This window comes from Corvus moneduloides, chromosome 1 (genome assembly GCF_009650955.1).
Source record: "Corvus moneduloides isolate bCorMon1 chromosome 1, bCorMon1.pri, whole genome shotgun sequence".
Lineage (NCBI taxonomy): Eukaryota > Metazoa > Chordata > Aves > Passeriformes > Corvidae > Corvus > Corvus moneduloides.
In genome coordinates, this window is record NC_045476.1 from 155,743,460 (window position 1) to 155,766,553 (window position 23,094).

Genomic DNA, 23,094 nt, shown 5'->3' on the forward strand with positions numbered 1-23,094 from the left:
CCCTCCCTGGACTGGTAGCTGAAAACCAACCCAGCAGCAAGCAAGCGCATGGAAAAGAACAGAAAATACTAGAGAAAATATTACTTCCTCACCTGGAAGTCTGCATCCAGCTGTAGCGAGACATGGCAAAAATAGAGGTGGGGAGAGGCAGAGGTTGGTTTCAGAAATTATCACAGGAATGGAAAATCCACACATGGGAATGGAGGGATAGATTTGCAAAGGATTTTATCCAGCATCTTCTCGTAGACTTTGAAGGAGCACATACAGACCCTTGGAGGAAGGAGGAAGTCAAAATAACATATAGACAAAAAGTATATGGAATAAAATGAAAAAGGGGCTACTTTTTACCACTATATACCAGTATACAGACTTTCAGTGGCAGGGAATAGGTTTACAAGATAAGAAAAGAACAATTTCTTGTTGTAATGAATGCTACAGAGAGAGTGTCAGCATCACATGACAGCACCAACCGTATCAAAATTAAAATAAATCCATACATAAATAGGTCTTTTCTTAAACCTGTGTTCTTGAAATTATGCACCTGAATTCATGCTCAGGCATTTGCATTAGCTAGAGTTTTACACACATGTACAAAAAAACTAGTCTAAAATTATTTAGTAGGAGATGATTGGCAATTCTGCTAGAGAGGACAAGAGTATTCAGTGAGATATCAAACTGTCATGTTCCAGGTTAAGGAGGGATTTATTCAGGGACATAATCAGCTACATGTGTGGCTGTATTGCCTAACAGCTGTAGCACAGACTGTCATCAGTGCATTCTGTTGTAGTTTGCTATTAGCTCACCACCTCCAGCTCAGTACCCATTACCAGCACAGCCTTTTTTGCCCTCAAGGCTGGGGCAAATGGAGTCATCCCAAGCTGCACTCCAGCTGTCTGAGCCTCAGGGTATTCAGGTATTAAGCAGAGAAGGGGAAGCACTTGAAGTTTACTGACAAGTGGCACTACCTAAAGACCAGGTGTTAGAAAAAGATGGAGGCTCTCACAACATTGACTGGTGCCAGATCAGCTGTTCTTGGGCTGTGCAAGTACTGTCCCTCTGAGTCCTTCCAGACACAAAGGGAGCACAACAGGCTCGAGGATAAGCTTCCCTTTGCTACTCAGTGACATTACCCGGCAATTCAAAGGGATCTGAAATATCTATATTCTGTTCTTTATACAAAGTATTCACATCCTTCCTAATTACTGATCTATTCCCATAAGCATCTTAACTTCCTTCTCTTAATAACCTTCTAGATTTCAGCAAATAGACACTGAAACAATGGTTGCTGCTACTTTGTGCTAGGTGCAGTATAAAAATAGAGTAGGAGGGAAACATTTCTTTGAAGACATCAAGATCTAAACAGATTTAAATAAACTGTGGAAAGGGAAACACTGGGCAAGGGGCTGAAGTGATTAATGCCTAATTACAAAATCAGTCAATGGGAGAGAAAGGAAAAGGATGTGCAGATTCCTCCCCTTAGGGAACAAGTAGTTTATCATTTCACTTGCCTTATTTCTGTTACTGGTTCTGATGAATACATTTTCCCTTCTTTCCCCAGAACAAGTGCACCTACCCACTGTGCCAACAATTCCACAATATTTTCTGCCTGAGAGGAGCAGACTGACTCTTCCTTCTTCCCCCTCAGGTTGTGCTGTGCAGCTGTGATAGCAGTTCTTTAATCATAGTGACAAGCAGAGCGGCTATATGCAAATGCAAGCAAATAGCGTTTGACATTTATATGAAGATAATAAAGACAAACATTGGGGGCTGTTTCGAGGGTGGAGAATGTTTACACTATTAGTACAAGAGAACATGGAAATTTAACCAAGCAATACTCCCAAGTCTGAGCTGACATGAGTTCAAAGATGGAATGACCTTGCTGGCTAAGTGGATGCTCCAAAGGCTGTTAAATACATTAAAACTGAAGTGCAGCATCTGGTTTAATATCACTCTTTCCAGGATACACCTGCCTTTATCCTCCTTCTTCTATCATCTTTTCCAACAGATCTGTTGCATCATGTTAAACCTTGTATTGATATTTTTGTTTGTCAGTTCCCCCCATGTGAATTTAGAGAGACAGAAAAGAGTTACAAATAGCTACCTTTTGGGAACTTCAGAACATCTGTGGCTTGATCTAAATTCTACCTAAGGATCTTTCCATTGACTTCAGCTGGGACTACCTTATCCTATTTATACAGCATCTAACACAACTCTAGATAAAATCTCTGAGGAAATATATAGGCACTTCTGTAATACCATAGCAATAATAAAATAATATTATCTTTAACAGTACTAGCTACATGGATATGGGTTTTCCAGCTGCTCTTTTTCTTTGGATGCTCCTATTTCTAACCTGACTTTGAGGCAGAGAAGCAGAATACTAGAGGAATGGTTGCACAAACCATTTTGATGCACCATGATTAAATTCCCCCCATCACCAGATGAAGCCTGTTTCAATTTTCTTCAGAGACAATTGCAATATATTCCCCTACAATTGTAATACTGTCCTCCAACTGGAGGCACAAAGATAAGCCTCTCACCAAGATACTCTCAGTTTTAAAAGTAAAGCTTTCAGGGCACTCTGGGTCTTATGTATACAAAAAAAGTGTAAGACAACTCAGTTTCTTACAGTTTGTAGTTTTTGCCTGGAATTTGCCTAGATTGTTTTATTTTTGTTATCAGAGATTAGGGAAGAATTCAGTCATGAATCCTGTGTCATCTGCTTTATGTCTAGAAACTCATGGCTCTTTTCCAGCTTACTTTTTTAAACTTTCATAGCAGCTTATGTATCATTTCTTGCAGAGATAGTTGAATTATCTGGGAATAATTTGATGTTGTCCTTTACTAGACATTTAGATCCTAGTTGTGTTGCAGGGTCCTTTATCAGAAAGCATTTATTTTTTCAGGGCATGGATAGACAATCAAGTGCCTGGAAAAGTTTTGTCTTTTTTTGTCAAAACCAATGAAGTAAGCTATGGATGGGTATTCATCTGAGGATATTATCATCCTCCATATTTTATGTAAACAAGTGAGGATTTATCATCACAGAGTCACAAGGTGTGAACTGTCTTAGCTGATCTGTATGAAGCCTTTGTGCTATTTCTAGCAATCTATGAGACAAGTTTCCCTTCCTGTCAGTCCTCCATACCTTGTTTCTGAATGCCCTACACAACTTAGGATGAAAAATAACTGCTGTGAAAATGATCATGTTGTAACATACACAACAAATTTATTTTATTTAAAGTCCATCTATTCCCATAAAGTGGACTTTCAAGAGGCCTTATTACTCATTGCCTGGAACACGTGTCAGCAGAGCGCCTGGGTCAGAGTTCCTCTTGCATTTAACTGTCTCCATTTCTCTGGTGCCCACTGATGAATAAATACAGGTGTGTTCCTGAACACACACCACTTTATCTCTTTAACAAGTCCATGTGTTACACACCTATGAGAATGTGCCACCATCCACAAGCAAGGGATAGGTCTGGTGTTTGCTGGAGAAGGGGAAGAAAGCGAAATGTAACTTCAGACTTCCCTGCCCAGCCTTTCTCTCACTTTCTTGTGAAACTGTGACAAAACACAGGTCCTCTATTTGACTCATTTGACTTTAACACCTAAGCAGAGCTGAGTGCATATCAGGGAGCTGTGGTTTATCATCTGAGGAACTGCTGTTCAGTTGGTGCCAAAGTCCTGGTCACCATGGAGTGTAAACTGGCTGGCAAAATCTGTCCTGACCGTGCAGGTGAGATTCCTCATTGTGTGCATGGAGCTGCTAGATAAGAAAACAGATCTATAATAATTTAATGAATATACTACGTGAGTCATCAAACATTATGGAATCTGTCTTTCTGAGGTATATCAGAAATACTGTGTTGACTGCATTGATTGAACAAGAGAGACACTGCACCAAATTTGAAGACAACTCAGTGGTTTACAACACCCTAACACTTGAGGGCAATAACAGGACAATGACTCGTGGCCCAGAGTTAATGATGAGGCTGTGAGTTAATATATTGAAGGACTATAAAGAGATAAAAGCAACTGAAAATATAAAGTCAGGCATTCCAAGGTAACACTTATCTTTTCTTATAGAAATCTACTTCAAGAAAGCAATTCAGCCCATCTTGATTAAGGAAGGGGAAATAAATCACACTGCAGATGTTCCTCATGTTCTCTTTAAAATTGTGGGAACCTTGACAATTAGCTTTGATTAGAAAACCAGCCTTAAGGTATTAAATCTCCTGAAGAAGGATAATTAAAAAATATTGGGTTTTATTTGAAGAATTTTGAATTTATTGTTGTCAACATGGCAAATTTTCTGACCACACCAAGCTGTTCCAAGTCACTATAGGGAAGGGATGCCATCCAGAGGAATCTAGACAGGTTGGAGACGTGGGCCTGTGTGAAGCTCATGAAGTTCAGCAAGGCCAAATGCAAGGTCCTGCACCTGGGTCATGGCAATCCCAAGCAAATATACAGGATGGGTGCAGAATGGACTGAGAGCAGCCCTGGGGAAAAGGACTTGGGGGGTGTTGGTTGTGAAAAGCTCAGTAGGACTCTATTGCACTTGGGGCTGAATCAAAAAGAAGTGTGGCCAGCAGGTCCAGAGGGTGATTCTTGCCCTCTACTCTGCCCTTGTGACACCCTGGAGTCCTGCATCCACCTCTGGGGCCCCCAACACAAGAAAGACATGGACTTGTTCCCAGAGGAGGGATGCGAAGTTGATCACAGGACAGGAGCACCTCTCTTATGAAGACAGGGTGAGAGAGTTGGGGGTCTTTATCCTGGAGAAGAGAAGGCTCTGGGGAGACCTTATAGAACTTTCCAGTACCTGAAGGTAGGCCTACAAGAAGGCTGGAGAGGGACTTTTCACAATGTAGTGGTAGGACAAGGAGAATGGCCTTAAGCTGAAGAAGAGCAGGTTTAGATTAGATATTAGGAAGAAATTCTTTATTGTGAGGGTGGTGAGGCACTGGAACGTATTTCCCAGAAAGGTTGTAGGTGCTCCATCCCTGGAGGTGTTCAAGACCAGGCTGGATGGGGCTCTGAGAAACCTGATCCAGTGGAAGGTTCCCTGCCCATGTCAGGGGGTTTGAATCTTTAAGGTCCCTTCCAACCCAAATGATCCAATGATTCTACAATATTCAATATGAGGAAAGGTCAGCAACCTATTCAAGTGGGACACATGTACATTCAAGCAAAGTAACAACTACAACTAAAGGTAGTCCACTAAATGTATGTTTTGCTGTGGCTATGTGACTAAAGGAGATTCTTTCAAGGTTACAGCTTAGAAATACTTTTTTAGATAACTGACCCAGAAGAGGTTTGCAAGGTCTCTAAAGTAGCTGTTGCAATCTGTTACAGTAGATAACTTAGGGAAACTTTAGTTCACAAATCAATGTCCCAATAAAATCAAACAACTCCTTTCCTAGTTGTCGTAGTTTATTGTATCAAGGCCCTACTTAATGTAGTTTTAGTTGCTGTGTCATTGATCCAATTGATTGGAACAGCTTCTCTTGAGCTTTTAATTTACACAGAATCTTTCTGGAGAAGAGATATTCAGCCTGGACACTGGAATATAGAGTAAAGAGTAATTCTAGTTAGTCAGGAAAGTGATTTATTTGGTGTTTTTTACATCTGATTTTGATGACTCTGAGATCACATGTATGGGTAAAACCAGTTGCAGCTTCACTGTAGGTAGAAGCACTATTGGTTGTTGGACTAATATAAATAAGGTCAGGAGTAAGTATTGAGTGTTATGTGTAAAAAAGATTCTATTAACAATGGCTTTCCCGACACAGGGATCCATACATCAGATACAGACCCTAATTGTTCTGTTCCGCTCTGATGGACCAGAACAGCTGCGAAAGAAGCTTATCCAATTCCCTAAAGCAGGGAGGGAACTTCCAGTGGTGTTGGCTTTAACTTGCCTTGTCAACTGCCTTCTGTCAGAAATGAGATGAGCTAGGGGGTGGAAAAGTGACCTATGGCTGTTTGGCCCTTGTATGTCTCAGGTTTATCTTGGATGTGGGTTGTGGCTGGAGTGGCAGGAGGATGTAGTAAGCCATTTATAACAAACTTATTCTTCACTGTGTTATTTTAGACATTCTAACCATGGATTAGTCAGTGAAATCAAAATCCTTAGGGCCTTTGGGGTGCTCTGGATTTCATTGACTTACTGTTGTCATCACTTCAGGAGCAGGTGAAAGCTCTAGGAAAGATCTCACAAATGGTTTTATTTCCATCAGTCCACAGCTGAAGAAAAACCCTAGATCCTTATAGGTACAAATAGTTTCTTGAATTACTCCTAACAGGACCAATTATTTGAACAGTCTGGCTATGTGGAAGCGGGTATGAGCTGTAGATACTCTAAGAATCTTGTAATATGACTCATCTCACCTTTTTTAAGTGAGCATCCTCTCATCTGCAAGCTCAACATCCAGTTTTTTTGGTCATCTAGACTCCCTGCAGACCTTGGGATGTTGGTAGCTATATCTGGTGACAAGAACCTCTCTCTGGAAATGTCTGTTTTCTCTGCACTTGTGACAGAGGGAGAGCAGATATCTGATTTTTAGCTTTCATTCAAAAGTGAGTGATAGATTTTTGTAATTCAAACTGAAGATATGCACCTACAAGCAGACATATTGCATTTAAATGCATATTGCATTTAAAATAATTTGCTTCTCATTCTTTGGTGAAAGAAAACACAAGAAATGTGTTTTAGCCCAAGGCTATAAAAAACTTCATGCAAATTTCAGATAATTTTCAAAAATAGGCAAGCCAGAATATCAGAAAATCCTAAATTTCTCACAGCATTGTTGACTAGACAATGAAAAAAAATTACTTCTTTTTAGATTTTGAGTTTAGTACTTTGGATAAATTCCCTGCAACAATTTGTGGGGCCAAGCCTAACTTAGGCAGAATTCAAAGATCACTTAGACTTAACTCTTGGTCTGTAAGACTTTTTAATAACTTAGAAAATCTTCTCAATAGCAGCAGAAAGTTATAAAAGCAAAAGCTGTAACAAGAGCTATATCCTCTAGGGATGGCGCAGTGCTTACAGGGTAAATTTGTTGCAGGCAGCAAACAAATATGAAATTAAATCAACTACATGTGTTAATTACTTGCCTAGGTCTGCAAATGTCGTGAGAACAGTGAGAGAAAGGAAACTGGGAAAGAGATAACATATTGTCCTTTCATATAATTAATAAACCAAGGGGAAAAATAAAAACATATGAAGAATGATTTCTGTGTAGACACTTCTTCATGAAGTTTTTCTGAAAAAAAATATTGAGGGGGTGACACAGGACACACAGCATCCACTGAGGCCCCTACTCCTCACAGTGTGCTGAGCACAAGGGTAAGAGCACTACAGAATAGCTTTAACATTGGGCTTCTCCCAGAAATGCATCAGCCATTACTCGCTGGCAATCAGAAGCTTGTACTTTGTGCTCTAGAATGTTCCCTGTTTTGGTTCTCATGCCTTTGTGATACCGAGCTACCAGGAACGAGAGGGTTCAAAAAATATGGTTCTGAAATCCCTCAAGATGTAGTACTTCAGGGCATACTTTTTCTGGAGAGGAAAAAAGAAGTAGAGAAAATCTTGGGAGATTGATTTGGCTGCCTTTCTGGAGGCAAGTCAGTTGCCAGACTTTCATTGTTACTCAACTTATATTCCAGCAAGGATTATATTTATTGTAAATATGTGAAGCAGATGAAGGCAATGACTCTTGAACTAGATCAGGTCAGAAACAAAAAGAAGGTCTTGTCATTCAGATAGCTCTGAAACACAAGACTGTTGTTAGCAGCATTTTTTTGATTATGCAATTTTAAAATTATTTTCTCTTTTATTAAAGAAATCCAAGGGACAATAGAGCCAGGAAGACAATGGCTACAATGAACACATATGTGTAAGAATGTTATAAGAAAGAAAAACCACACCGTTCTGGAAAGATATTTGTTGAACATTTTCCTTCACAGGTTTTAGAGGGCCAGCAAACCAAAACATTGAAGATTTACACTAGTGAAGGCCAGAGTTTCCTTAGCCCTTTAGTCCTGCTCAGCTTGGTGCTCAACTTGACATTCATGTTTATTCTATGGTTTTATCTGAACAGTAAAATCATAGAAGATAGAGTCTAAACTTTTCATGGCAGAGACTGACTTTGCTTTATATAGCAGCTACCAAATTAGATATTATTGCAACAGCAATAGTAGTTTTGACATAGCATGTGCCAATTTGCTTTCACAAAATCATGGCATTTTCAGAAGTTCTATACAAGTTCAAAACAAATTCTAGCAGATATTTTAATTCACTTCAGATTTTGACCCTTTAGGGTTTACTCTAATCATATTTTCTAGCTTTATGTGATAATTTCGAGACCAATAAATTGAGTTTCTTTCACTTTATTTTACGACTGACAACTATGATTCTTACTGCATTTACAAGACTCCAGGATCTAGGTTCTTAAGCAAAATGACAATATATCATTATGAAACAGAAAACACTGGTAATTTGTGATGGGAAAGCAGAAGATGACAACTCCTCACCTTCAAATGAGTATCTATAAATGTACATTGCAAAGAGGAATTGTTAACTACTTCTAAATACCAAGATGAGTTCAATGCTGTGATTTTGTGCCAGCCTTAAAGGCAAGACCCACTCACTAGTGTATATAACATTTAATCAAGTACAAATGGTTTTGTGCTATTCCTTCTTCCTAGTTCTCTGTCTCTTTCCTTTATGCCTTGGGGATACTTCCCTCCTCTGCAAGAATATTAAAGTAAATATATATTCTCAGATTTCAGAGCGCAGTAATTACAGAATAGAGAGATCGAATTTCCACAGCTTGTAATTTTCATTACTTCATCCCTTGCTCAGTGATGTGAGCAGACAAGCTCCAAAAAACAGCTGAAGCCTGGTGTGGAGGACTGATTTTACCATGAGAAGAGGAGGGGGGATTAAGTGGGGTGTAAAGGGCTTGAGAACAGATTCAGATGCAGAGAAGAGGTGGGGAGAGGCAGGAGTGATACTGCAGAGAGGTGTAATTTTTTACATAAAACCCAGAGAATTAACTTCTCTTTTGATCACCAGGCCCTTAGGAACCTCAGTTAAACTGGTTGTAGGAGAGAAAATTGGTGGTGAAACAACCCCCTCCCTTTGCCCTTTTGAGGTAGTGTAGGGTGTCCTGTTCCCCTGTTCCCAAATGTGACAATGTTATTTCTCAGACAGAAGAGGTGTAGGGTGTCCTGTTCTCCTGTTCCCAAATGTGACAGTGTTATTTCTCAGACAGAAATCTCATAGAACTGGGACCAGCAGCTTTTTTAATACATGCATTTGAAAATGAACAGAAATAAAAAGACAATAGTCACCCGTCTATGTGCTCCTGAAATCCCAGAGCCCTCACTTTTCCTTTTGAATTCAGTAAGGTTAGAGGTTTCCATATATTTCTATGTGGTCATCTCCAAGGATCAGAGGGGATTAGATGGTGAGGAGACATTTAAACCCTTGGTTCCTTCATTCCCATTGACACTGTGGAGTGATCCCAATAGATCTCTGCTTGCTTCAAGGTGTTCCCCACTTTCTCTCTGAAAGTGTGAAGAAGGTGCACACATGAGAATTGCTGTAGGAAGATGAGTCTAATTATGAACATGTTCCTCTGTGGCCTCAATCTTCCCCACTCATTTGGAGATTCAAAAGAACAATGTACCACACTGCATTTAACCTCCCAGAGACACTGAAGCAAAAGGCAATAGTTTTGAAGATTCTCGTCAAAATAAGTATAAAACATAATTCAAACTAGATGAAAACTCTCCATTTGGATTTTTATTGCATTTTTAAATGCCTGGGAGTCCTCAGTTCTAGACCTTAAAGCCCCATATCATCAGGCACTGACAGGCAAAGAAAAAGGTAGAACAAAAAAAACCATCTCAGACTGCAGCTTGATAAGTCCTTCAGTGCAGAGAAATCCAATGTTTGGACAACGGAGTCCTTCAGAAGCAGCAGTCAAGGTGCCCTCCTGATGGAGGGTTTGAAAAATAGGGTATAGTTTGCTGCAATCCCATGTAGAACTACAAGATACTCATCTGGAGTTTGTATTTAGCAGAGCTCACCTCCAGCAAATTCCACTCCACGAAACACCAGTGGGCCCCACAGCACAACTGATGACCTCAAATGTCCTTGTCCCATCTTCCCTCATACTCCCCATAAAGGAGGCTTCCTTCCCTTCATGCTGAGTTGGGTTTGTTAGCTGGTATGTTGGCTGGTCTGGCTGAGGCACAGTTTTCCTCCCTGATCTACATTTGCACATGACAAGCAGGATGGAATTTGCCAGCATATTATCTGGACTTTGCAATTGCAATTTGTCACTCTCTCCAGGTTCAGTCTTGCTCTTAAAACTGTTCAGAGTTCACATATGGAGAGAAAAAACCACAACAATAAAGCAAACCCTTTGCTTTATTCCTTAATCATAGAAAATCTCTGGCATCAGTTGTCCACGCTGTATTTTGTTTAAGATCTTGGCCCATCAATAATGAGTGTTAATGTGTGTATGTACAGTTACAGGTAAAGCTGACATCCACTGTGTCATGCAGGACTGTCAGGCCTCTTGAGGTGCACAGGAAGATCCATTTGACTGTTGCCTTGCCTTGCTGGGAAGGTGTGAGGTGTCACCTTATCTGCATGTGTAAGACATGCTCTCTTGGACAGAAAGTTGGATCCTAAGTTGTAGACAGCTCAAGGTACTGACCTGCTGCTGGGCATCTGACACTTTAAAGATCTTTGTGTTTAAGAGCCCTGTGGCAGAACACCATCCTGTACCTCACTGCAAGTCCCCCATGAAGCAATGTAGCAGACTCTGTGTCTTGAGATGCAGTTTGGTTCCTGCCCTGATACATCTTACCGCCTCTTCAATCAAGCTGGTGTCTCTTGTAATGCAAGACCTGGTGACTCGGATACAGGAAGAAACCTATTTGAAATTTAAACAGATTGACAGAACTAAGGGTCAAACTGACATAAAAGCAGCAAGGGCTGGATTGAGCAGTGGAAGGAAGGATGGGGCAAGAATACCTGAGCTGGTATCACCAGCTGCAGTGCTGGGATGTATGTCACACCATGGTGTCAGGTTCTAGCAGGCTTGTCCTGCATAGTGACCTCCACTCTCTAGGAAAGATGGGGACAAACTTTTTAGCAGGGCCTGTTGGGATAGGACAGGGGGCAATGGTTCTAAACTGAAGGAGGGAATGATTTAGTTTAGTTATAAGGAAGAAGTTTTATACCATAAGGATGGTAAAACACTGGCACACGTTACCAGAGAGGTGCTAGATGCCCCATTCCTGGAAATATTCAAGGTCAGGTCAGACAAGGCTCCGAGCAGCCTGATCTATGAGTGATGTCCCTCTGCACATGGGAGGGGGGGTGGATTAGTTGGGTCTAAAACGTTCCCTTCCAACCCAAGCCATTCTAAGATTCTGTTTGAGAGACATAAATAGGGGGAGTGGTCGTGGATTAATGTTCTAGGGTGTGATTTTTCTAGTATTTTATTTAAATGCATCAACTTGCTTTAGTGTCATCTCCATAGCTGCTAAACTCTCACTGATTTAGGAGGATCACCAGCTTCAAAAAGGAGAGATAAATTGGGTGTCATCACTTAAAGATCTTTTAAAAATCTTACAAATCAAGTCTTTGCCTATCCTTTCCAAACAGAGGGGGAGGAAGAAAAAGAAACAGAAAAGGGACCTAAGCAGGGAAGTCCTGCTCCCCTTTCCCTTCTGTGAAGCCCTTTGCTGGAGGGAAGCTGGGCGGGAGGGTTAACCGGGCACCAAGGCGCCCGTGAGCTGGCGGGCACCGTCTCTCCACGCCGCCTGCCCGCGGTGCTGCGGGGGCAGCGGGAGACAGCGAGGGCCGCCCCCGCAGCCTCCATCGGCGGATTGGCTCCTGTCCCTGCCCCGGAGCATCCTCCGGCCCCGAGCAGGGCGGGGCTGCGGCGGGTCCCGGGGAGGCCACTGGATGGCAGCATGGCCCCACCGGGGACCGCCGGCCCGCCGGGCACCGCCCGCCGGCCGGGCAGCGGGAGGGGGGAGTGCGCGGGGAGGGCGTAAGTTAGTGTTCTCCTTCGCCAAAGTCCTTCTTAAAAGCAGGATAAAAAGATAATTGCTCTATTTATTTATTTATTTATTTAAGTATTCGGTGTTAAATACCGCGAGACAGCAGAGCCGGCGTGTGTAGCAGAGCTTTGGTCGCTGCACACCCAAAGCACTGGTGAGAGTCTCCTGCGGCCGCTTCCCCATCACTGCAGCCCCTGATGTGGTGCTGGGTGAGGGCATCCTGACACAGCAGCCCCTCAGGCACGAGAACTGTGGGTTTTCTTCCAAACCGTGCTATGAGGTCTTTTCTAACCAAAACAACTCCATGGTTCTATGGAGCAGAGTGACAAGGCTGCTAAAGAAACATGCCCTGCTTGCAGAAACCCAGCAGGCCCAAGTCTGCTTCTTATGCTTGGGGCAAGAGAGAAGAGGACAGACAGGCCTTTCTTTAACCTTTCTTCTTCCCCTTGCTCCTAGGCAGCCTGGGGCTGTCCAGATCTTAGGGCAGCTTTGAGAAGAGATTAGCCAGAGCACTCTGGGATGCAGTTGCAGCTTCCTCCACCTCCAGCCTTCCTCTAGGCTTTCCCAGCCAAAGTGGGGCAAAACTACCCAACATCAGCTCTGTTCTGGGTCATTTTGCTCTCTGCAGCAGAAGCACTGTTCTAGGCTAGACCTGCACTGGGACGTGTTTGCTGCTCTTCATCCCTTTCTTCTAGCTGTCACTGACATGTTCTGCTCACCAGTGACCACAACTCAACCTGTCATCCCAGACCAAATACCAAACCTGTTTTGCTGCAGGGAGAGAGCAGCAGCCAGCAGAACTTGGATATATTTTCTCCTGACCCTGCCCTTTAGATGGGCATTGAGAGGGCCAGCTTGTTCTTCCTCACCCATGCCCTTGCCACACCATATTCTTGAGCTGTTTCTTTCCCTCAGCAAGGTCACCTTATGTTGCCAAAGCTGCATAAAGGGGCTTTAGCACAGTTTGAAAGTCAATCCAAATTATCCTGTAATTACCACTTGTGCTTATAACAACATGAAGGAATGAACTCCTTTGCCCCTGGGCAGTAGTCCAGCCTGCCCTTGCTTCCTCATCTGCTCCTACCCTCCAGTCTATCAGAAGTGGCTGCCAAAAGCAGGATCACACAGGAGCCATCCCGAATTTCCCCCTTGTACTCTGAGAGCTGGGGGGATGTGTCTTACAGCAGCTGCTTATATCCAAGGCATTAAACTTAATTAACTGCAGTCTCAGAGGGCAGAAGCTGGAGCAATGGATCACCCTATTCCTTGCTGTGTTGATATCCCCCCATGGTCAAATAATCTGATTTATATGGTTCCCTTTTCACTTCTTGCACAGACAGATGGCCCATGACAGTGCTGAATGAGGAAATGACCACATGAATTCCTGTGTCTTGCATCATTCAGGTCAGATCTGATAGCCAGAGCCATCCCTCTGGCTTTAAATTTGCACAGTGGTTTGGGATGTGAGGCTTAGTTAAAAGAGCTCTGAAGCCCTTGCACACCTTAACATTGGTCACTTGGTTTGTGCCTCCTGCCAGGAGAGCTGGAGTTGACAAAATTGACCACATATTGACCTGAATGAAATGGGATTAGTAACAGCACAGATGGAAAAGGCTGTCACATAACCTTCATCTCCAGCAACTGAATGCAGACCTCCTCTTAGAGGCAGAAGGCAGTGCTATCTGCTGTCAAATCACAGGGAAAAACTCACTGAAGAGTGAGTGACTGACCTGAGTGGGAAAAAAAGAAATAAATCCCTGCAGCACATGCACTCAAGGACTGGGGCTGCATCGCTGAGATGGAGCAGACTGGATAGTCCAGAAACACTGACCAGGTCCCGAAGCAGGAGGGAGGCAGGGGAAGAGAGGGGCTGTGCTGTAAGGGAAGGAGGAGGTGCCACGAGGGAGCAGTAGCTGGAGGAGGAGTATTTGGCTGTGTGAATCCCACTTTTGGCACATGAGTCTTGGCAGGTCTTGCAGGGGAGCCGAATGCTGCCTGTATATGACATATTTGAGGACTCTAGTGAAAATCTTGACTTGCTTGGCTCTAGTGAAAATGTGTGGTTCAAACCAGGGTGTGGTTCAAACACTCTTTTCCTGTAAAAATGCAAAAGCACTCAAAATTGCTTTATCTGGATGCTCTGCAGTATCTTTTGCCCCAAAGTGCCAGAAATACCCTCGAGGGACAGGGAAAACTGAAAGGAGAATACTGCAGCTTTTAAAAAAAATACCAGCCCACCTGCAGTTTAGAGTGGCAGCTAAAATCTTACTTCTACACACACCCAGCAGTGTAAGGTGCCTGTGTGCTTGTTATATAAAGCAGCTATAAGATCATGGAAGAGTGAACAAACAAACACAGGCAGCATGTTAAACTCCACAACTGCAAGCTCCAACACATTCCCAGCCCAGTGAGACAGCTTGCTGAACAAGGGATATTCAAAGTTTCAGTCTTCTCAGTACTCTTATAGCTGTTTCAATTGAAAGGCTTGCAGTGATTTTTTAGCCATGAGACATTTACTACTTGTGGAGGATCCCTCTCCCTCTTCCCTGACCCAGCACAGTTGTATGAAGTGGCAGGCTCAGCATTAGGAGGACCCTTTCTATTCTGTGGCTCTGCACCACTCATGCCAACTGAGTTGGCTGCTTTAAAAATAGCTCTCCATGAAAGCTACAATAGGTAACACTTGGCGTCTGCATCCCCATGTTTCCATGCCATCAAAATTTCTAAAGTTTTCCTTAAAAGAGCCTGATAAAGTCTCCCATCTTTGGCATTGTGTTCTTAGGGGACGAATAACTAGAAATCAGAGCTGAGAGTTGCCTCAAGCCAGTCCTACAATAGCAGGCAAGTTAAGAAACATTTATAGACAGAGTCTGAGCAGACGGGAAATGGCTCTGGGTGTTTCTGTATGACTGCTAATATCAACAATCAATTACTGACTTGAACTTTTATGAGGTACTGTTTCAATTGGAGCACATTAGAGAGATGGCTTATGGTGACATTGTCACCCACTTTCTGTAATTCCCTGTTGCATTCACCAATGCCCAAATTCAGCATCCCACAGGAGTGAGGTTTACAAGAATGTGCAGCTACTTCTTCATTCTGGGCACTCTTCAGATTTCTGAGTGAGATTCTTTACTTTTTTAAGTGAGGATCAACTAATTTCTGAAGCCTTTAAATATTGTTTATGACTTCTCATTGCTTATCTCTTGAAAGAAAAATGCATTTCTGTATGTACAAAGGCAGATTTTAGGTGACTTCCTAGGTGAAAATTGAGTCACGTGCAGAGTTTTACATGCTCTGAGGTGGATAACAGGTGACCAGAGGGTATGCACTGCAATCTGTGAGTTGGATCCTAGGTGGAACCCAGGCGTGTGCATCCTTAGGTGGTTGTGAGGCCGGGCTATTTGCCATTCCAGGGGTCAAATGCTTGAGCATTACAGAATGCAGTGACAAGGATGAGTGCAAGAGCTGAGTAGTGATTCCTATATCCTCTTCAGTTATTTTTGGTTTCTATGATGCTCTATTCTTTATGATAGTTTGCAAGATAAAGATTTTTCTGATGTTTCCAGTGGCGTCAGCTGAGGAAGGGGATAAATGGTGATTTAGAATGGAAAGCAGGCAAAAATCCAGTACTAGCTTTTTTTTTTTCTGTCCTATTTGGAAGAGAAACAAAATAACAAATTAGTGGTGTCAAAAATAACTACATCCTCTTGGAACCTCAGCTCAACGTACAAAGTCAAATTCCCCCAGGTATAATACATTAAGGTACGTCCTGATTTGCTTATCACAACAAAGAATGAGTATGCACATGCCAGGGGTGGGGTGCTGAGTGGTGAAGGTGTCTTGCTGTAGAATGGAAATTCTGAGTGAGTCTTGCAGCCAAAGGCCACTCTCTTCTTCTCTCCAGCTGTTCCTGGTCTTGCAGGGTAGAAAAGTTCAAACAAGCCAGATGCTGTGCCAGCCACGTTGTTCCCCTGACTCCTCTTGGTGTACATTAGTATTTCTAGCTTGCACTGGATATAGGCTTGAGAGCTTTGTTGTGGAGCTTGACCTAATGTGAGTAAAACAGCCTTGAAGTGCCCAGAGCTGTCATCTCCTTCTTTCCTGTAGTGTGAAATCAGTCCTGCTTGTGCCTGGCACACACTGACCTTGAGCCTTTGCTCTTCCCTGACACAGACTTGTTCTATAGTCACATACCTCTTTTTTCTTAATTTCCTCTGCTTCTGCTCCTGTGCCTGGTCCTGGCAAAAGGACAGACCAAGCACAGAGCTGTGAACAGCCATTTGGGGAGAAACCCTGGGACAGAAACCTGTGCTCCCTTATCTCTGCTGGATTTCTGCATGTGTGGTGCTTACACAGGCCATTCAATTCACTATAATGTGTGGGATAAGACTGTTACAACTTACCCCTTTTCCATGAAATGGAGTTTTACAGGATGAAATCCTGCTCCTCTCTGTAATGGTTCATGGAACACTGCTGTTTGCCATATAGTACAAACCTCTCTGATATTTTTTTCTGATCACAGATAATCCAAGGAGTTGTTATAACATCCCCAATTTCTACTTCACCACTGACCCAGCCTGGTAATTACAACACTACTGAGTCTCTCTTGGGTTTGGCAATAGGTGTCATATGCTTGAGTGATGAGTAGCCCCAGCTGTTGCATTTCATTTTATTTATTTAGCCTGAACTCATGTGAATTCAGTAACATCTAATCTACCGAGCACTGAATGAATCATGCAGAACAGTTTGTAAAAATCCTGGATACAGCTTCAGAGTACGCAAGCCATTTTCCTGGAAGAAGCTGTGTAGAATTTCATTAGCTGCATGAATCTGGTAGGAAGCTCTTCATGTGTGATACATTGTTTCTCTGGGATTTTTAATGTGTTGTGAAAGTCTGCTGATGCAACACTCATCCTTTAGTTTGACATTACAGAAAATAAAGGAAGTTATTTTTATCCTGAGTGGTTTTATTTGGAAAATATTATCAACTTATTACTCTTGTACAGCATCTTCAGCTGATTTTGTGTTGCTAAACACTTCTGTAAATATACTCTGACATCAGGGCTTATATATTTAGCCTTCGCAGGATGAGTTACAGATGGCCTGAGAGGATCCTTTAGAGGAGAAAGGTGGCTCATGGAAAAATACCTCATCCTCCACATCTCGAGTTTGCCTTAATAGAGATGACAGAGAATGAAGAACGAGACAACTGATCAGGATAATAAAAACCTCTCTATGGCTCAGGCAGAACACAATGTATTGGATAGGGGTCCATTTCCTGAACTGTGCTGTAGATGTTAAGCAGTGACCACCCACAGTAAAAGTAATTTGTTCATTTCTCCTGATGATTCAGGTTTCAGGACTGTTCTTTCTTTTAATTTTTGTATAGCTCTGATTATTTATTTATTTATTTATTTTTGTGTAAAATCACTCCTCAGAGATACCCCTTCTTTGTCAAAATATGAGAAGATGACTGAATATCTTCAATATCTGCTTGTCAAACCTTTGCTTGGAAAGCCTCTCTTGATTCCAACACTTCCTAATGGTCAGAGCCCAAGGAGCAAACACCCTTTTTTCATCTCCGTCAAGGTTACATCCACCAGATCTGCAGGAAACCATAAGCTGCCTTTCAAATGGGAGCACTGACACAAATATCCGTTCCCCTTCTCTCCCTCCTAGGGACTTGCAACAAGTCCAGCCTGCCTGTTAGCAAAGCAGGATTTTTAAGAACCAGTGTAATGTGACAATGTTTGCATTGGGTCATGGTGTTGATCCTCTTTTTTGAATTGCTTCAAATGTTTGACCCTATGGAAATCTAGGCTGAAACAGTATCCAGGACTATGTTGCTGGTTTTGGGAAGCATTGTGCTTGGAATATTTCTCCCAAAGAGAACCAGCAGCTGTTTTAAAATCCATCCTTGTGACTTGCACCAAGTAGCTCAATAGCAATTGCCAAATGCATGTATTTTTACTAATATTTTCCCAGAGAAACTGCTGAAAGACAGCAGTATATTTCACAAGGCAGGTAGGTACTCTGCCTGGTACCGGATGGGCTGCAAGGCAGTGACTGGGGGAACAGAGTTCCTCCCACTATAAGACAAGATCATGTTTGTGACCAGCTGAGAAACCCCAACACACATAAGTCTGTGGGACCTGACAAGACACTTGGTCCTAAGGGAGCTGGCTGATGTAGTTGCCATATATGATAAATGAAGTCAAGTGAAGTCCCTGGTGACTGGAAATGGGGAAGCATTGTACCTCATAAGGTTCAAGGCCAAATGCAAGGTCCTGCCCATGAGTTGGGCTAATCCCTGTTGTCAATACGGGCTGGGGAATGAAGGCTTGAGAGCAGCCTTGTGAAGCAGGACTTGGGAATGGTGACAGAAGGCAGGCTGGACATGAGCCAGCAGTGTGTGCTCGTGGTCCATAATCCAACATGCCCTGGGTTGCATCAAAAGAAGTATGAACAGCAGATCAAGAGAGGTGATTCTTCCCCTGTACTCTGTTCTGGTGAGACCCACCTGGAGCACTGAATCCGACTCTTGAGTCCTTAATGCAAGAAGGAAATGGAGGGAGTCCAGAGTGCCACAAAAATGATGAGAAGACTAGAACACCTGTCCTGTGTGGAAAGGCTAAGAGAGTTGGAGTTGTTCAGCTTGGAGAAGAGAAGGCTTCAAGAAGACCTTTTTGTGGCCTCTCAATCCTTAAAGGAAGGTTGTAAGAAAATGGGGATGGACTTTTAGCAGGGCCTGTTGCAACAGCAGGAGATAATGGTTTTAAACTGAAAAAGGATTGATTTAGATTGGATGTGAGAAAGAAATTTTTTACTCTGAGGTACAGGTTGCCCAAAGGGAATGTAGATGCCCCATCTCCAAGGTCAGCTTGGATGAGGCTCTGAGCAACCTGGTCTCATGGAAGGGGTCCCTGCCCCTGGTAGAGTGGTTGGACTAGATGAGTTTTAAAGGTTCCTTCCAACCCAGACTGTTCTCTGATTCTACGATGCTCTTATTTTTAAGAGGATTTTGAGGGACTGGTAGTCTCTTTGAGGCTATAGGCCAGTTTCCCCTCTGGCTACACAATACTGTGCACGTGCTTCAACATGGGCAGATTTTGCCATTTAAAAAGAACCCCTCATTTTTAGAAACTGCAGGGAAGGAATAAACTCCTAGCTAAGTAACAAGGAGTGTTTTCTCAATAACAATACTTTTTAAAAAGCGCAGAAACATAGACAGACTAGCCAGGGACAAAGCTTGTCTGCAAGGTACCAGACTGAAAAGTGGAAAGTTGACATATTAGTGTTAGTTCTTATGGCAGCTTTCAAACAGCTTTTTTTTCCTGTCATGAATGTTTAATTTAGTTTTTTCTTTGATTACTTCCTTGCATGGATAGACAAGAAAAAAATGTCAGACTTGCAACCTATTTTGACATGCTAATTTCCATGGGCTAAAACATCTTGCAGGACACTCTCTGGAGCAAGCTTCACTAACTAAGATGATGGACTTTTACATAATTAATGATTTCATGATCATATTTTTCTGAGGCAGGATTTTGATATTTTGTTGGGATGTCTAATTTTTTTTTTCCTTCCAAATACCCCAGATTTAGAAACAAAGAAATGTGCAATTTTTAAATTGTATTTCAGAATTGCACATATTATCTCCTCACTTTTCAGAGACATTTTGTCCTTGTTGATGAGGAAACAAAAGGCACAAAGATGTAAGTGGCTACTCAGGAATGGGAAGTCAATTACAGTATAATAAAGGACATCTGCCATGCTTTAAGTTGAACAACTCTCTCAGTATCAAACTCCTTTAGAAAATACAGAGGCTCTCAATTTTTGATATACAACACCTCTTCTAAAAGACCTGTCCAAGGAAAGATTTGAGACTGTATGATTTATGTTTTCCAAGTGCTCATCTGTAACTTATGCTGCTTATCCAGGTTTCACTCTGCCACACAGTGAGGTGGTAACTGTGACACAGAGAACAGCCTGTCCTGCAGCAGTGACTGACTTGTCCCATTTGGTGCTTTTTGGTCCAGTCAACCACAAGGACAGACTGACAATTCAGAAAAACACCTGCAATAGAAAAACAACTTTACAGCTCATCTCCCAGTATTCTTTCACTGTGGAACACTGAAAACCTCTCCTGTATTCTGGTCTCTCAAAAGCAAACAGCCCATCTCTCACCTTTGCAGTATTTATCTGCTATGCAGTATAGACAGATTGAACTGTGTTGCTTCTGTTCAGGTGGTTCCCAGCCATCCACACCTCATTATACAGAAATAATCCCCCTTGCTCCAAAAGCTATCACTCTGGGTTGTGAGAGGCCTTGGGGAACAAGAAATTATGACAGTCAGAAATGGAAACACTTTGAATATATATATCCATCTTTCAGCTAAACTCATATCACCTCCTTTTGGGCAAGTTTTATGACCTTTTTAATCCAAATTTAAAACCAAATGAGCAAGAAGATTGCATAGTTTACTTGTTTCATTCTCTCTAAACACTTGTAGTTAATAGAATGACATTATGAATGCAATACAAGAATTTTGACCCTGCAGGTTTCATCTTTTTCTCCCTGGTGTTCTGGGGATGTCTTCCATGTGTTATAATTCTTCTTCTCAATGCTAGGTCCTCTTCCATTTTCCACTCAAAGTACCACAACTCACTTTCAAAGCACTTAGTGACAAGGACAGATCATGAGGATGGCCGTGCTCCATAGAGACAACTCAGCTATGGAGGCCTAATCCACTGTGAACAGAACTGGAAACCTTTTTTCTGAAGGAGTTGGGGTAGAACTACATCCTACACCATGGTAAACAAATGCAGAGCCTGGACCTTCTTATGAGCACTCCTTTGAAGAATTCTGTTCAGCTCAAATTTTGGACAGAGGGAAAAGAAAGGCATGATTTAATATTTCCTCATAAAAGAATTTTTTGTTCAAGAGAGAAGTACAGAGAGTAAAAGAATCTCATTTAATACATCAGAGACCTCATTATACATCATTTCAGTGATTACAACAGCGACCACTACAGACATCAGTAATGACCACTGTAGGAAAGCAGACTAGCCTTAGATATCATCATTTCTAGTTTGACCCAACTCATTTTGGTTCACAAGCAAGGCACACTAAATGTATATATGGCCAGCTCCCCTTGCTCAGCTAATGAATTGTAAACTTTAATCAATAATTCAAAAAATCAGTTGTTTTCATGCATTATTATTTTCCCAATAGACGGACATAGCCAGGGTCCTCTCGAGAAAAGCCAAGCATGGAAAAGAGAGAGGTTGAATTATCTTCTCAGCTGAGGGTTTTTCTTGGGCAAAGTGGAGGTCTATAAGTAAGGTAGATAACCTCACTGTTTCCACACTCCTTCAATAATACTGCACTCAAATCTCTAAAGCAAATAACTTCACATAACAATGCATTCCAGTTGTACATCATGCAGCAGATCAGATTTTAGATCTAGCCTGACTGCTCTGGTTACACAAATAAGCAAATTTTTCTTTTACCTTGGTCTATATAAATATTTCCACCTATGTGAAGCAGCATATTATGGCCAAAATAAGTACAAAAAGTTCTTCTGATACAGTCTTGTTCAATCAGAAGACACAGGCTTGTTACAGTCATTCCTATGCGAAGTTTATGGTCTATGTGATCCAAGATATCACAGTCCATAATGGTCCTTTCTAGCCTTAAAAGTCCATGTATCCCTCTTCTAATCAGTCCCTCAGTACTTACAGGAATGTCTTAATCTCTTGCTGTATGTAACAGACTAGAAATGGATGGAATTTAATACTTCTATCTCAAAATGTAAATTTTTATATATATCATACATGATTTACACACAAAAATCACACTAGATAAAATAAAGCAAAGTGTAGACATTGATCATTCTTTTTTTCAAGCATTTGCTTATAAATTTAGTTAGCTGTCTGCCTTTTTCTACTTTTCAGTCTGTTCTCATTACAGACATGGCATAAGGCTTTGTAGTAAATTTGGAATTTGCTGAGTGAGAAAATGAAGATTTACACAAAGCTAAATTGAACAAATGGTGAATAATTGATTTAACTGACCTGACAGCTCACACTGTGCTTGTAAATAATACATAACTTTGTACTATACTGATAATTTAGTATTCTGTGCTTCTACATTCTTTTCAGTAAGTTACTGCAAGGAGCAAATGATCTTTGACCACCCTAAAAAGGCAAAAATATGCTTACCAAGCATATTCTGGTACCCCAGTTGTAGATTGCAATAGTCTGATACCATGCTGATAAAGCAGCTTCTTAAAGACTTTCTGCCCTTTCATCTTTTGTCTCTAAAATATTGCTGGAGAGATAACATCAATATAACTCTTTCATACTATTCCTCGAGTCACCAGCTCCCAGAGCCAGATCACCTGTGTAAAATGACCCAGCACTGCTGTGATGAACAGAATCACAGCCACTTGTAACAGCAACTGCTCTTGACTGTCTTGGGTTTCCTTTTCTTTCAATGCATGTGTCTGAACTCTTAATCAAATGCATAAACACAAGCCATTGTTAAACTGGTTCCTAAAGTATGCATACAGCCCTAAGCTGATTTATACGTCTGATAGCTTCATTGCCTTGTAACTACTGTAATAACCCATAAAATAAGGGCGTGAAAGACAGCCACTAGGAATTGGCAGCCTTCCACACCCACCTTGCAGGAATGCAGCTGCTTAGAGAAAAGCACAGAGCAGTGGAGAGTTCTGCCTGTGCTGTACTGGGGTCTATTCTCTTGACACTGAAATGCATCCACTCAGAGAAGACAAACAGCAGCTCTTTAAGACCACAGGCAGCATAAGGACTTAAGACAGAGTGATTCTGCATCACATATTAAAATACAAACCGCTGTCAGAACAACCAACTGGAAGGGCCAGGAGCTGCAGGCTGTCCAAGCATCCAAAAGAAAAATTCTCCATAAAGCCAGTGGGAAGCATATACTTCTACAAGATGTAGCTCTTG